Genomic DNA, 13,633 nt, shown 5'->3' on the forward strand with positions numbered 1-13,633 from the left:
TTCCAGTAAATGCTGCGGCTGCTTTGGGTGAGGGCTAAAGTCGCAGAGCCTTTGTTCTCTTTGAAAACATGCTGAATCAGAATCTGACCATTGACTTTTTGAAACGTAGCAGGAACCCAGTCACAGCTGAGAATAGAAGGTGACAGTACTATCAAGCCGACATATACAGCTGTGCTTCAAAACATCCTACCCACATTAGACACTCAGACAGGCCTTGTGGCTTTATTCTTAAATCCATGTTCCAATACTTATAGTAGTCCTGATTAACAATGCATCGACTCAGACCTATGCAATCATTTTTAATACGTTTCTCATATTAGCTGAAACAGTGTATGACCCAGATGTTGAGCCTGAAAAGATGTTTTACTCACCACCTTCTTGACTATTCCCCAAGATCATAATAAAAGTCTTTTCATACTTCACTTATATTTAAATCCTTGATAAAATAACTAATCTCATTTTTCTCTAAGGTTAAAGAATTTATAACTTTTTTATAGGTTGAAAAATAATTCTGATAGAGGATAAGCTTTGTGTACATTATCATGTTTGGAAACCCAAACCAAAAGCCAAGATGTAGAAATCCCATTTTATTTGAAATCTTTTCTTAGCGGTACATTTTCAGTGGCAAGCATATATATATATATGATGGATTTGTAAATGACTCACCTGTGTCTTTAGTATGTGCCAATTAACATATCAGTGCCTTTTTAAAAAAACAGCTCTAAGACATAGGTATTGGCTTCTGAGTAAACAGACATCAAACTTTATTGATCAGGCGGGGAAATACTGACCAAGAAATAAACACCTAAGAATGATATGTAGTCAAATAAAGGATAAATCTCCCTCTGCATCATTATTACTTGATGCTCCAGAGTACTTCTGTTAGAAATCATAAAGAAAAATCCTTCTAAAGATTTCCTCTTTGCAGTTCATGTCTTTGAGCACGAACTTCTTTATATGAAATGTTAGATGGAGACAGTTATTTGAATGAAAGGGAGAGATAAAATGCTTAGAAAACACTGTATTAATGTGGAAAACATACAAGCTACACCACTGAGCAAATCTGAATTTTGTTTGATTCTAGAAAGCAACTTGTTCAAGTATAATTTGAAATTCAAGGAAGTTTTGTAGACTGCAATCACCTTTTATGATTATATCATTTTTCCACTTTTAAAATTATACTTTGTTTTCATAGTTATGATGTGAAGAGACCCACATTTTCAGAGTAAATGCTTTAAAAGTTTGCATTCCTGTAGAACACTTACATGTAAAAGTTAATGGGCAAAGGACCTGCATTTAAATACATCATTGTTTCAGCCTTTTTTCAAAGAACAGTTGTCCATAGGTGGTGGCATTGTGGGCATTACATTCAATGACATAAAGCAAAACGCTTATATATGGTTGAATGGAAAATGGATTTGCTTCTTAAAAGGCCATCTGATTCACACAAAAAAGTTTAGAGAAGTAAATAAAACATACCTGTAAACACACACACACACAAAAGGAAGAAAAAGAAGATAGGCCTGATAGTCTACTAACAAAAAAATATGGAAATAATAATAATTTATAGTTTATCAAGGGGTCACAAGGATGGGAGAGATGGAAGGAAGGTAAAAAGAGGAGTTGAAACCAAGGGCTCAAATAGAATGTAAATATTTAGAAAATAATAGTATCAATGTATGTACAAATATGCTTGATACAATTGATGTATGGAGTATGATGTATGATGTATCGAGTTATAAGAGTTGTAAGAGCCCCCAATAATCTATAAACCAACAAACAAATAAACAAAACAAATAGCCATTGAAAAACCTATAGTGATAGTGAAGGCTTTATGTCAATTAAACTGGACCAGGATTCTCAGTGATTTGGTGATTATATTTAGTACTCTTAAGGGGTACAACCTGCTTCCAATATAAGGGAGCACGGTTAAAAAAACTTCGTTCATTTTTTTCTGTGTCTGGAGCTTGCATCTGGTCCTTTATTTGTTTTGGACTTGTGCCAAAACTCTGCTCTTTTGCCTAAAAATATTAGGAGTTGTAGGCAACTAACTGTATTTACCCACCACCTTTGGATTCAATTGTATCTGCAGTGAGAAGTCTGCCATCTGACCTGCTGATCTTCAGTTTATCAGCCCTTTTGACAGGTCGCTAGATTATGGACGAAAGAGGGCAGTGTCACCCCCAAATGCCTGTGCTAGCGGAAAGCACCTGGCAGGGCCACATAGAGAGGTTGCAGGGAATCAGGTACAATGATTGGACACCTATGGGAAAATCCAAATTGAGCAAGCACAGGCTAAGGCCACCTAAGTACAGGTGAAGCTAAACCTGGCCACAACCTAGGCACATGTCATCATACAGGTGCACCTGAACTCAGCTAATAAGATTGGCCAATGCCTTCAACCTAGCCTCCCCAGCCAGTGGGGATAGAGGTTCAGGTGCACACTGCAAACGCAGCGTGACAGTCCTCCCACCTGTGGGTGCACATGTGCCTGTTTGCCCGTTCAGGCCGCTCATTCTCTTGGCCTCTGGATTTCCTGTTTCTGCACGTTTGGTTTTGGTATTCTTTCCATGTGGGTTTTCCCGCGCAGCTGCCAACTGCGTGGTTCCTGCACAGCCTTGCACACTTCCCAAAAATAGTGTGTACTTTTTTGGAGACAGTAATACCCTGACACTTTCCTTTCCCTCATAAGAGTCACTTGTATTACAAAAGTGCTTCTGCCCCTGCGAATTCTTCCAATGTTGCCAAGCAGGACCCGAGGGAGACCACCCCAGAAACTTAACACATTTGGTGCCATTACTCAGATTAAACTTCTGGACTCTACATTTGAGATAAGCAGGCTCGAGACAAAACCCTCCTATCTCTGGTGCGTAAATCCCTTTGGGTGCCCTCTTTGTTTCAGCCTTCCCCTCTCTTCCCCCTGGAGTAGAAGCGGAGAAGCTCTGGGGCCCAGGAATGTTGTGAGTGTTGGACTTAAACCACGAGGCTTTGAAGCCACCAGCCTTCATGTGGGTGAGAGGGGTCCCTCTCTCAGACTCCATGCAGACCCTAAGGTATCAACCCGGCCCTATGGATTTGGCTGGCCTGAGAGGCTACTTGGCAGTTCCCCCGTTCCACGGACAGAGGTCCCTAAGCATGTGCTCTGGCAAGATGGCTCTGGAACCCTTTCTCCCCGACTTCCTCCCAACCCCACCCCAGCACGGGATTCCTGCTTCCTTCCGCGTTTTGCCTTCCTACTTCATTCCTGCTTCCAGATTCTGTTCTCTGCGCCTACTTTCCATGTGCTGCTGGCAGCCTGCCCCTGGGCACCCCCTTCCACTTTCCTTTGCTGTGCTGGCCCACTTCACTCCGTGTCGCTGCCGTTCTGGTTGGCTGTTCACCGCACTGTGTCATTTGTACCATTTTATCTGTCAGTCTCTCTGTAGGAGGCCCACTTCCTCCCGCCTTCTCACTATTTTGTTTTTTTGCAAGATACCTGAACATGTGACCCACTGGTTCCCTTGCCAAGATGGTACCTCAAGATGGCCCCTCTTGTCCCACCCACTAGTTTAACCTTGTGTTCATGGGGGTGGGACTGATTGGCTAGCCAGCCATTTCTGGTCCCTCCCAGTTTTCCTTTGTTTTCCTATCTGTTGATATTTATTTTTGTGAAGATTTGGCAAAAAATCTTTTAGAAGCTAGGTCCCTGAACAATTGCTATTCTTGTTCTAGCCAAGACCACTCAAGAGTCCTTTTTAAGCACAGCTGTGCCTCCTGCCTCCTACCTCCACACAGTGGATGGGCAACGTACCCTAGGCTCTTTACACCTTCCGTACAATTCCACAGGGTTAATGAATACCCAGCTAAGGATTCCAATTTCCCTCGAATATTGGCTGCATTCTGGCTGAACCATTAGACAAGTCCCCTGCTGCCTCTGGAGATCCTGTTGCTTCACCCAGGTCAGTGATCTCCTTGGAAGGTTCTGCAATGTCACTTGAGCTGGTGGTACCCTGATGTCTGGTTTGCTGCCTAGAAAATGGCCAGGCCTGGCCAATGGACTAAGGCTGGGTTCCGACACTGTCAAAGATAGAGACATCTGTCTGAGACCCTTAGGTTCCCTTGCACGGCGGAGCCTCTGGTTAAGGACCCAGAGACACAAGACAATCTAACCTTTCTGCTATTTTGTTTTCTAGATGGACAACCAGGAATCCATTCTAAGGGGACCACCTTTGTATTGCATCTTGTCCAATTGTCCTAGATTTGACCTGCAGATGCTAAAGAAGCAGAAATCGTGTCCTTCTCCAATACTAGGTGATAGGGAATCCTAGCCATGAAATGACCCACTTTCCCTCCCTACTCTAGTACAACTAGAACCTTTCTGCAAAGGGGATGGGAAAGTTGGTGTAAATACCTTATGTTTAGGCATTTTATACTCTTGAGAAACAGTAAAGACATTTGTTCCAAATGTACCAAGGACCCTAAAAGGCCCAAATATATCACGCTCTGTCATTGAGCCTATGGAACCTGAAGCAAGAGGCTCCAATCTAAACTCTACCCTTGGTAGAGGCAGATGGAGACTTTGGCCCTTGGATGATTCATAAGCCTTTTACCCTAATTGAACTCATGCAGATTAAGAGAGACCTAGGCATTTACTCAGCCAATCAAGAACAGTACATAAATACTTATCAGCACCTCACCCTGGCCTATGACTTGGCTTGGAAGGATGAAATGATAAATATAGGACAAATTTTAAGCAAAATGCTTGGCCTCCGGAGCGGGAAAGAAAGGAAGATATTGCAAGGTGTTGGCCTCCATAGTTTACCAGCACCCATCTACTGCCTCCTGGGTTCCAAAGACCCCTGCAGAGGTTACAAGTCCCAGGCGTGTCAGCATGTGTGCTACTGGGCAAAGGATGACCCTAATAGAAGTAGGCCTCCATGAGGGCCATGCAATTGTTGCAAACAAACTGGCCACTGGGAGGATTCTGTCCTCTGGGGAACACCCAAGAGGAGAGCTATCTGCTGGCAAGCGTGCAACTGCTACAAGCACTGAACAAGCCCAGCCCAGATGGCCCTGGAGCAGGAGATCCCTGTTACCAGGCTGGAACCCTGGTTGTACATGGATGTTGACAGGGAGGCCGTTATATTTTTCCAACTTGGTGTTGTCTACTCTCTCCGAAACGCCATCCTCAGACTCCAAGCAGTAGCTTGACTCTTAGATATAACTTATCGTCTCCAAGTGCCTGGAGACTTCCATTCTCAGGGCAAGTAGAGAAAATGAACCAACACTTAAAACTAACCCTCAGTAAATTGACACAAGAAACCCATTTGAACTGGAAGGATGCACTGCCAATAGCTTTGTTACACATCCGAATTTCCCCACAACATCCTGTGTGTTTAAGCCCTTATGAAGTTTTATATGGGCAACCTTTCCTTGTAACAGAGCCAGCCATAGATTCTGAAGTATTCCTAATACAGCAATATGCCTTAAGAGTAGCCCAATGTGAGGAGGCATTCCATCAATATGGGCTTATCGAGGCCCAAGGGGAGGAAAAAGTATCTGCCTTGTGCCTTCCTTGAAACCTTTTATAGTTCTTATAAAAACTTGGAAGGTAGAGTCCCCAATTTACCAGCTCCAGCCAATCTGGAAAGGTCCCTTCCCAGTGAGTCTCTCCACCCCAAGTGCCCTTAACATTCCAGGACAGAGTGTGTGGATCCACCATTCACAGGTAAAACCATGGAAGCCCGTGGAACCAGTTCCCTTAGATGCAGATCAAACAGAGCAAGATAAGTACTCACATGAACAATTAGATGGCCTTATGATGGTGTCTCATTGGCTTCCTGAGACAGAGAAGTGCTCTGCAGAAAACTAACCTCAAATCCACAACAGATTTTAAGCTAGTAAAAGCTATGCCATAATTTCTGTGTTTAGAGTAAACTTTCAGGCTACTGAAATCCAGTGTCAACACTTCCTGAGATTTCCTTTGGAATCTTCCAGTGTGAAACTAACCCATACTTCCATCGGCATTGCGATCTCAGAGTTCCTGCTCTAGCCTTACCTAAACAGTTCACCTGTTTTGACTCTTCCACAAGTCATCAGATTACCAATGACACTGAGTCAAGTTGTCATCCTCAGGATCACTAGTGCCTGGACCACCTCAATCCATCCACCATGTGCCCCTACGTGATGACAACCCCTCCCAATAGAGCAGGAAGTGTGTAGACACAAAGTCCTGCTTTGTGTCCATTGACATCAGGAAGTAGCCCAGCACTGTATTTGCACAGTATCCTCAAATATTTGGGTCTATACTCCTTCAGTGGGGAATGACAGGTTACTGGATCAGGGGCAAAAGGGGGGTGGGGTGTCTCCCCAAATTCCTCTGCCAGTAGAAAACGCCTGGCAGGTCCACATAGAGGGGCTGAAGGGAATCAGGCACACTAATTAGACGCCTATGGGAAAATCAAAATTTACAGACTAAGGCCTCCTGGCACAGGTGAAGCCAAACCTGGCCACAACTTAGTCACATGACGTCATACAGGTGCACCTGAGCTCAGAGAATAAGATTGGCTAATACCGTCAACCATGCCTCTCCAGCCAGTGGGGATAAATCACACAGACTGAGGGTAGGACTACCTCTCTTCTCTTGCCCAGGTGTGTGCTGCCAATGGAGGATGAGGTTCCTCCGGCATGTGGGCACACATACACTTGTGTGCCCACCCAGGGCCTGCTCAGGGCCCACTGCTCTCTTGGCTTCTGGGGACTTCTTGTTTCTGCATGTGTGGTTTCATGATCCTATTCTATCAATCCTTATATCAACCATAATTAGCAGAAGAAATCAGTGTAAACAAAGTAGAATCACATACTAATCTCAATTCTTAAAACAGTTGAATTCAATCCCTATTTTGCTTATATTACTCCTTATCTAAACTATTAGATCAATACAAAGTATGGGATTAGGCCTCTGACAGCATCAAGCCAGAACCAGCCCTTCTGTCAACCACTTTGACTTTCTGTCAGCCATTTTCCCTAAGCAGCATGGTGTCTGAGAAATTCAAGGGGAAATTGCTACACCTGAGCTTAAAATATACATTAATAACATTCATTTGCATCATCTCAAACAGGAATTATCAAATACAACAACCCAGCAAAATAATCAAATCTTTAACTTCCCATATTCTTTGCAGAAAACAACCCAGTAAACTGCATGGACATAGCTGACCTCTGGCTAGCCAGAGAAGAAAAGCTACTATGAGCCAGAGGTCAAATAAGCATATATTTTCCTTTTTCATGATTTATTTCTCTAGTACCACACTCCCAAGCTACCGTAATGTGTTCATCTGGGTAGACTAGAGAAATAAATCCAGAGACACTCACGTGTATAAGAAAGAGGTTTATATACAAGAGCATTTGAATATTGAGAAAAGATCCCACCCCAGTCCAGATCAAGTCCATAGTCTGATATTAGCCCATATGTCTGATACCGATCTATAAATTTCTCTTCAGACTTATGAAACACATGCAATGATGCCAAATGCAGGAAGATCCAAGCCCATTAGTGGAAAGTATTGGGGATCCAGTCGCAGTGGAAGCATCTTAGTGCTGGCAGGGGTCTCCACGTGGCTCCTTCAGCTCCAGGGCTCTAGTGTAAGTCCACATGTCTTGTCAGCAGCAAGGGAGTATGCTTGTATCCTGTCTCCAGACAGCTATTTAATCTCCTCAGTGCCTCCAAATGAGGTCCTCAAGCTTTGTCCTCATTGACAGGTTCAACTCCACCCTTTCACTCTTCCGTCTCAAGTGGACAACAGATTATGTAATTATCACAACATATGTAAACTTTGTTGGATTGGTTATTCTAGAGAACCCAGTTGAAGACAGTTGACACCAAGAAATGCAATTATACAGAGATGAGCTTTTTTAAACTGGTTATCAATCTTATTTTAATTTTAAAGGCACTCATAAATCTACTTCCATTAGTAAAAAGGGTAATACAATTACAAAATATGAGTTGGCAATATTAATACATAAAATATCAACAACAACAGATCATGTGTTGGTGGGAAGCCAGACTCTAGGTGGTCATATGCTTGATACTTCCCTGCAATTTTATCAGGATTAGAACTAGCTGAAGTACTTAAAATAAAAAAGAACTGTGATCTTTACACTGAGAATGACAACACATTGACATATTACCAAGTCAGATGGGGGCATTGGACCCCATCTGAATTCTATCAAATCACTCTTGCCAACAGTACCACCCCTTCCCATATAAAGAGACTACCCCATCTTTATTGGTTAATTCATTATCAGTACCATGATCAGTTCCACCCACATTTAATAACATTACCCTAGGTGTGCCTGCTGATATGGCACCTGGAGCATTGGCTGGGGAATTCCCTGAAGCAGATGCCTTAGCAGACATTGCTGAATGATCTCAGGGTACACTGCCCCTCCACCCCCCATTATTGTTTAAAGCCCTATAACTAAATTTAAAAGGTGAAGTACAAATTCTCACTCAGAAGTGTGCTTCACTACAAAAAAAAATCTACTAAAAAATGTAAAAAGAGAAACATTGAGAACGTGTGGGGATGTCTATTAAGGATTTGGGCTAATGCTTCAAGGAAAATAAAGCGGGATCAGCCTGAGGATGTACATAAGGTTATCCAATGCTTATGGGCATTTGGATGCTAGAGTGAAACTCATAGACTCAGATTGCTTACATTTTACCACAATGAGGGACACGCTCAAAAGGAGTCACAGCATCATCAAAGATGGCTCTGATTGTGATTCAATGTCAGTAGGCCTGCAGTGAGAAGGAACTTAATTGAATTAAGATATTAGCTACAATTGGCCCCAGTTTGGCTTCTTGGGGTAGAGATCAAGTGGCAGAACTTTATTGACAGAAACAAGGTGGGCATGGTTATATAATTGATATCAAAATCAACAGTAAAGACTTCGGGAGGCTTTCCTTAGGTTTAAAGTGGACAGGAAACATAAGAAATATTCACTTAATCTCAACAAGCAGAAGAATGCTAAGTTAAGTGAATTCAGTGTAATGTGAATCACCAGAATACAGTCATGGCCCTTAATCAATTCCTAGATTTGAGCCAGTTTAAAGATTCACAACCCCTTCAATGAAGAAGAGGCCTGGAGGCCTTTATTAAAGCCCTCACAGTACCACTCAAAATGTATACTGCTAATGTCTCCTTGCCCTCCTCCACGGGATCTATACCTTTTTAAAAAGAGTAACTGTTTATTGAAGAAAAGGACATAAGACATTTGGGGGATGGCAAACCACTGATTCTAACTTGTTACTAATTTTAGGGGACACAAATGCCACTGTTCTCCCCCCACCCCCCTATCCGAGTGGGAGTGTGTGAAGGTCAAATTATTGATGCAGTCCTAGCTCAGGCACATTTCACTCTGTGTCCTAAAATTCATCCAGCAGTGATTTCCCTGGCTTCAGAATGTATAATTGGAAAATTCATACTCAGCAACTGCCAAAACATCCTGACATGTGAAACTTTGTCTATTATGGGTAAGAAAAGCCAAATGAAAGTTATTATAATGGTCTCTGTATTGGAAAATAGAAAAGCATTCCTGGAGTGATTGCTGAGATTAGTGTTACCATCAAGCCTTGAAGGATGCAAGGGGAATAATGCCCAGCACATCCTTATATCATACACTATAGAAACTCATATGCATATGAGAGTTTTATATAAAGGGTAATTATACTTTAAGAGAGCATCCCAACCCAATCCAGTTTAAGCCCATAAGTCTGATATTAGCCCATATGTCTGATACCAATCTATACAAGTCCTCTTCAAACTCACAAAACACATGCAATGACGCTGCATGCAGAATGATCACAGGCTAGTGGGTAGAAAAGTTTTTAATCCAGTGGCTTTGTAAGCATCTCAACGCTGGCAGGGGTCTCTGCGTGGCTTCTCCAGCTTCAGAGGTCTGGTTGCATCAGTGTAGGTCCATGTAGCTTCTTCAGCTCACGGCACTAGGATAGTTCCATGTGTCTTGTCAGCTACAATGTCTCCCAGGGAGTAACCAGCGATAGAGTCTCTCTTGACTCCAAAGAGGAAATACCAGAGTTCCCAGAATCCTCAGGAGAAAGTTATGCCCACAAAGTGGCCTCATTGGCTATGATCTGATTGACAGACTAGAGTCCACCCCTTCACTCTTAATCCTCAAATTGACAAACGATTATATAACTACAACACTATGTCTGGTCTAGGGAAAAACAACAAAACAAAGAATACCCCGCCCACCTCCCGCCCACACCTTGGAAGCAGATTATCATAAAGTTAACTAGATGGTGACTGCAACTGAAGATACTTATTCGGATGTGATTCATTTCTTGAACAAATTATAATATCTCTAGTATGAAGCTATGGATTTCATTTCTGGTTTTGAAGTAGCAGAAGCAGGCCAATAATATACCTACATCGTCTAACTTCAACATACATCAATTATCCGCCTTTATGTTGTAATTTAATCCACAGCAAGCTTGATCACCTTTTCATTCCACAAAGTGCCACACTAGTCCTTTACACTCCTGGCATTGTATGGATTGGACCAGTAAGGCAGAAGTATCCATGAATCTAGACTAAAATAATCAACCCAATAAAACTAATGGTAACTTCCACTTTAGTAGAATTTGTAGAGGTTCAGTGATGGAGGCATGGTGAGATATTCCTAATAAAATGAAGGCTAAATTTCACCTAGCCCCTTCAAAAACTCAAATGGAGGGACAATGTATCTCTTAATTAGACACAATTCTCAAATTAGAGTTATTCTTAATGGCTAGGATGGATAACCGCTTTAGGGAACAGACATTACTTCAAGTCCTAACTTTGTCTCCTAGAAGCAAGTGTGTCATCTACAGGTACTTAATGAAGCTTCTTTTAATTCTGATGCTGAGTTCTTCCTCATATAATACAGTTTCTCAGATTATTTACTCTCCATACAGAATAAATACATATAGTGAAAGAATACAACACTGACACACACCTTTCCTGATTTTAAACCACTCAATATTCGCATATTCGGCTCTAATGACTGAATTTCAATCTGCGTAATTTCCCCATGAGTAAATTAAATGTTTGGAATTCTCATTCATAACAACATTACCCGTAGTTTGTTATGACTCACACAGTTGAATGCCTTTGCATAGTCAATAAAACCAAGTAAACATGTTTCTGATTGCTTTGCTTTCAGCCAAGATCCATCTGGCATGAAGACTAATATCCCTTGTTCCACATCCTTTTCGGAATCTGGCTTGCATTTCTGGCAACTCCATATCAGTGTTCTGTTGCATCTGTTTTTGAATTTTCTATAGCAAAATTTTATTTCAATGTGATGTTGATGGTAATATTTGAAAATTTCCACATTCTGTTGGGTTATCTTTCTTTGGCACGGGCACAAATATGGGCCTCTTCCCGTCAGTTGACCAGGTTGCTGGGTTCCCAATGTCTTGCCATTGGCCAATGGGTGCTTCTTGGGCTGCCCTTACTTTTGGAAACCGTTCGTTGGTGTTCCAGTGCTGAGGAGCGGTTTGCTAATACCTCGGTGCAGCTTGAATGTTGACCGATTATATTTCGTACAGTAGCTCTATATGTTTATTCTCTTTTCTTTTGACATGTTTTATATAAGTCAGCATTCGCCTATGGAATTCTTGAATGCTGAAATTCAAGGTGTGAATTTCTCTTCAGTTATTTCAGCTTGAGATATGCTGAGCAGATTTTCCCTTTGGCTTTGCTATTTCTGGCCTTTGCACACCTCATTGTACTGCTATCCTCTCTCTTCTCAAGTTGCCTTATGAAATATTCTATTCAACTCATTTACTTCATCATTTCTACAATCTACTTTAGCTAAACTATTACATTGTTCAGTAATAGTTTCGGAATTTCTTCTGACATAAATGTTCATATTTTCTTTAATTGTCTCTATTTTTAGTGATTTTTTTCCCTTCATATGACACTCTTGATGACAAACCATAATTTGTCTGATCTTCAATCATGGTAGTTCTATGTATTGATTCTGTTCTTGACATGGTCTTTAAAATCAAGGGCACATTTTGAATATCATGGACTTGTTTTCATTTTCTTCAGCTTCATAGAAACATTTCAAAGAGTAGGTGCAGCACAAAGGGCACCTATTGGTCAAGGCCAAACTGACTTGAAAAGATAGTCAGAATGTGAACGTCCATATGAGCAATTGATGGTCAGTTCCAGAGTTTTCCACTGACCTTGTCTTGTCTGGTGATATTTAGCTTCTTCAATTTTCATTCCCACAGATGTATTCAATTTGATTCCTGTATAGTTCATCTAGTAAGGTCCAAATATATGGTTGTCATTTACGTTATTGTAAAAAGGTATATGAATTGAAGAAATTGCTGGTCTTGCAAAATTCTATCAGCCAATTTTTAGCTTAACTTCTACTACCAAGGCCACCTTTTCCAACTGCAGATATTGTCAATTCCCATATTACAAATACCATTATGAAATGTAACTTAATTGCATATTTGATAAACTTCAGACTGAAATGGTAGAATTCTTCAGCGTCTTCAATCCTCGATGTTAGTTGAATAAATTTGAATATTTGTATAACTGATCTTCTTCATAGACAACTACATATTATCTCATTACAGACAGAATAATACTCAAGATAGATTTTGAAATATTCAATCTGTTAAAGTAATGCTCTTCTTATATTTGCTGATACAGTAATAGTCAATAATGAAAACGTCAATCTTTGGGATTTGGATTTCCTCATGGAAAATGTTTATGGAAAATTAAATATCCCCAAAAGTATGAATTCCTAATATGTAGGACATCGTCTTCCAGGAAAATTATTCAGAATTATCTGGGACCCTAATGATTTCAATTATTTATTCATAAAAAATCCTAATATGGTAATATATGTGAGTCTTCAGGATAGGTTTTAACCTAACTCCTAGAAAGAGAATGGTTAAAGAAACAATTTAAATCATAAACCTTTAAGTAATTTTACTTTTCCCAATAGATATGCAAGTTTAAAAATTAACAGATTCTATGTAACACAAAGGAGTCTGTCCATTCCACAAATATTGCCTGATTAAAAATATTACATATATATAGAGAGAGAGAGAGAGAAAGAGAGAATGAGAATTCACACAAGAGCAATTTGCAGATTTTATGGTTATAATCCTATGTTTACTAAAAACATACTATGCACTAAAAATTGATGAGTTATATTTTACATAAATTATTCCTCAAGAAATGTTAAAAAATGACAAGCAAAACAAAAACAAACAAATAAAAATAGCTAGGTATCAAGAAATCAGGATTTCAAGAAGTTTCGCAACAAACTTCTCTTGGGATGTGTATTACGAAATTATTTTCTCTGGGGTACATGCCCTGAAGACCTTCCCTTTGACTATGGCTACAACCTGTGAGTAGGATGTACTAGCACTCCTATGGTTCTGTTACATTGTAAAACAAAGGTAACATTTTAAAATTTTATTACGGAAGCACTCGATCTATTACATTTGTGCTAATTTTACTTTTTTTGATTTGTTTTGTTTTGTTTTAATCGTTTTATTGGGGGCTCATACAACTCTTATCACAATCCATACATACATCAATTGTGTAAAGCACATTTGTAC

The sequence above is a fragment of the Echinops telfairi genome, unplaced genomic scaffold (assembly GCF_000313985.2).
Source record: "Echinops telfairi isolate 266 unplaced genomic scaffold, ASM31398v2 ScPeMD7_7467;HRSCAF=8505_1, whole genome shotgun sequence".
In the NCBI taxonomy this organism is placed as follows: Eukaryota; Metazoa; Chordata; class Mammalia; order Afrosoricida; family Tenrecidae; genus Echinops; species Echinops telfairi.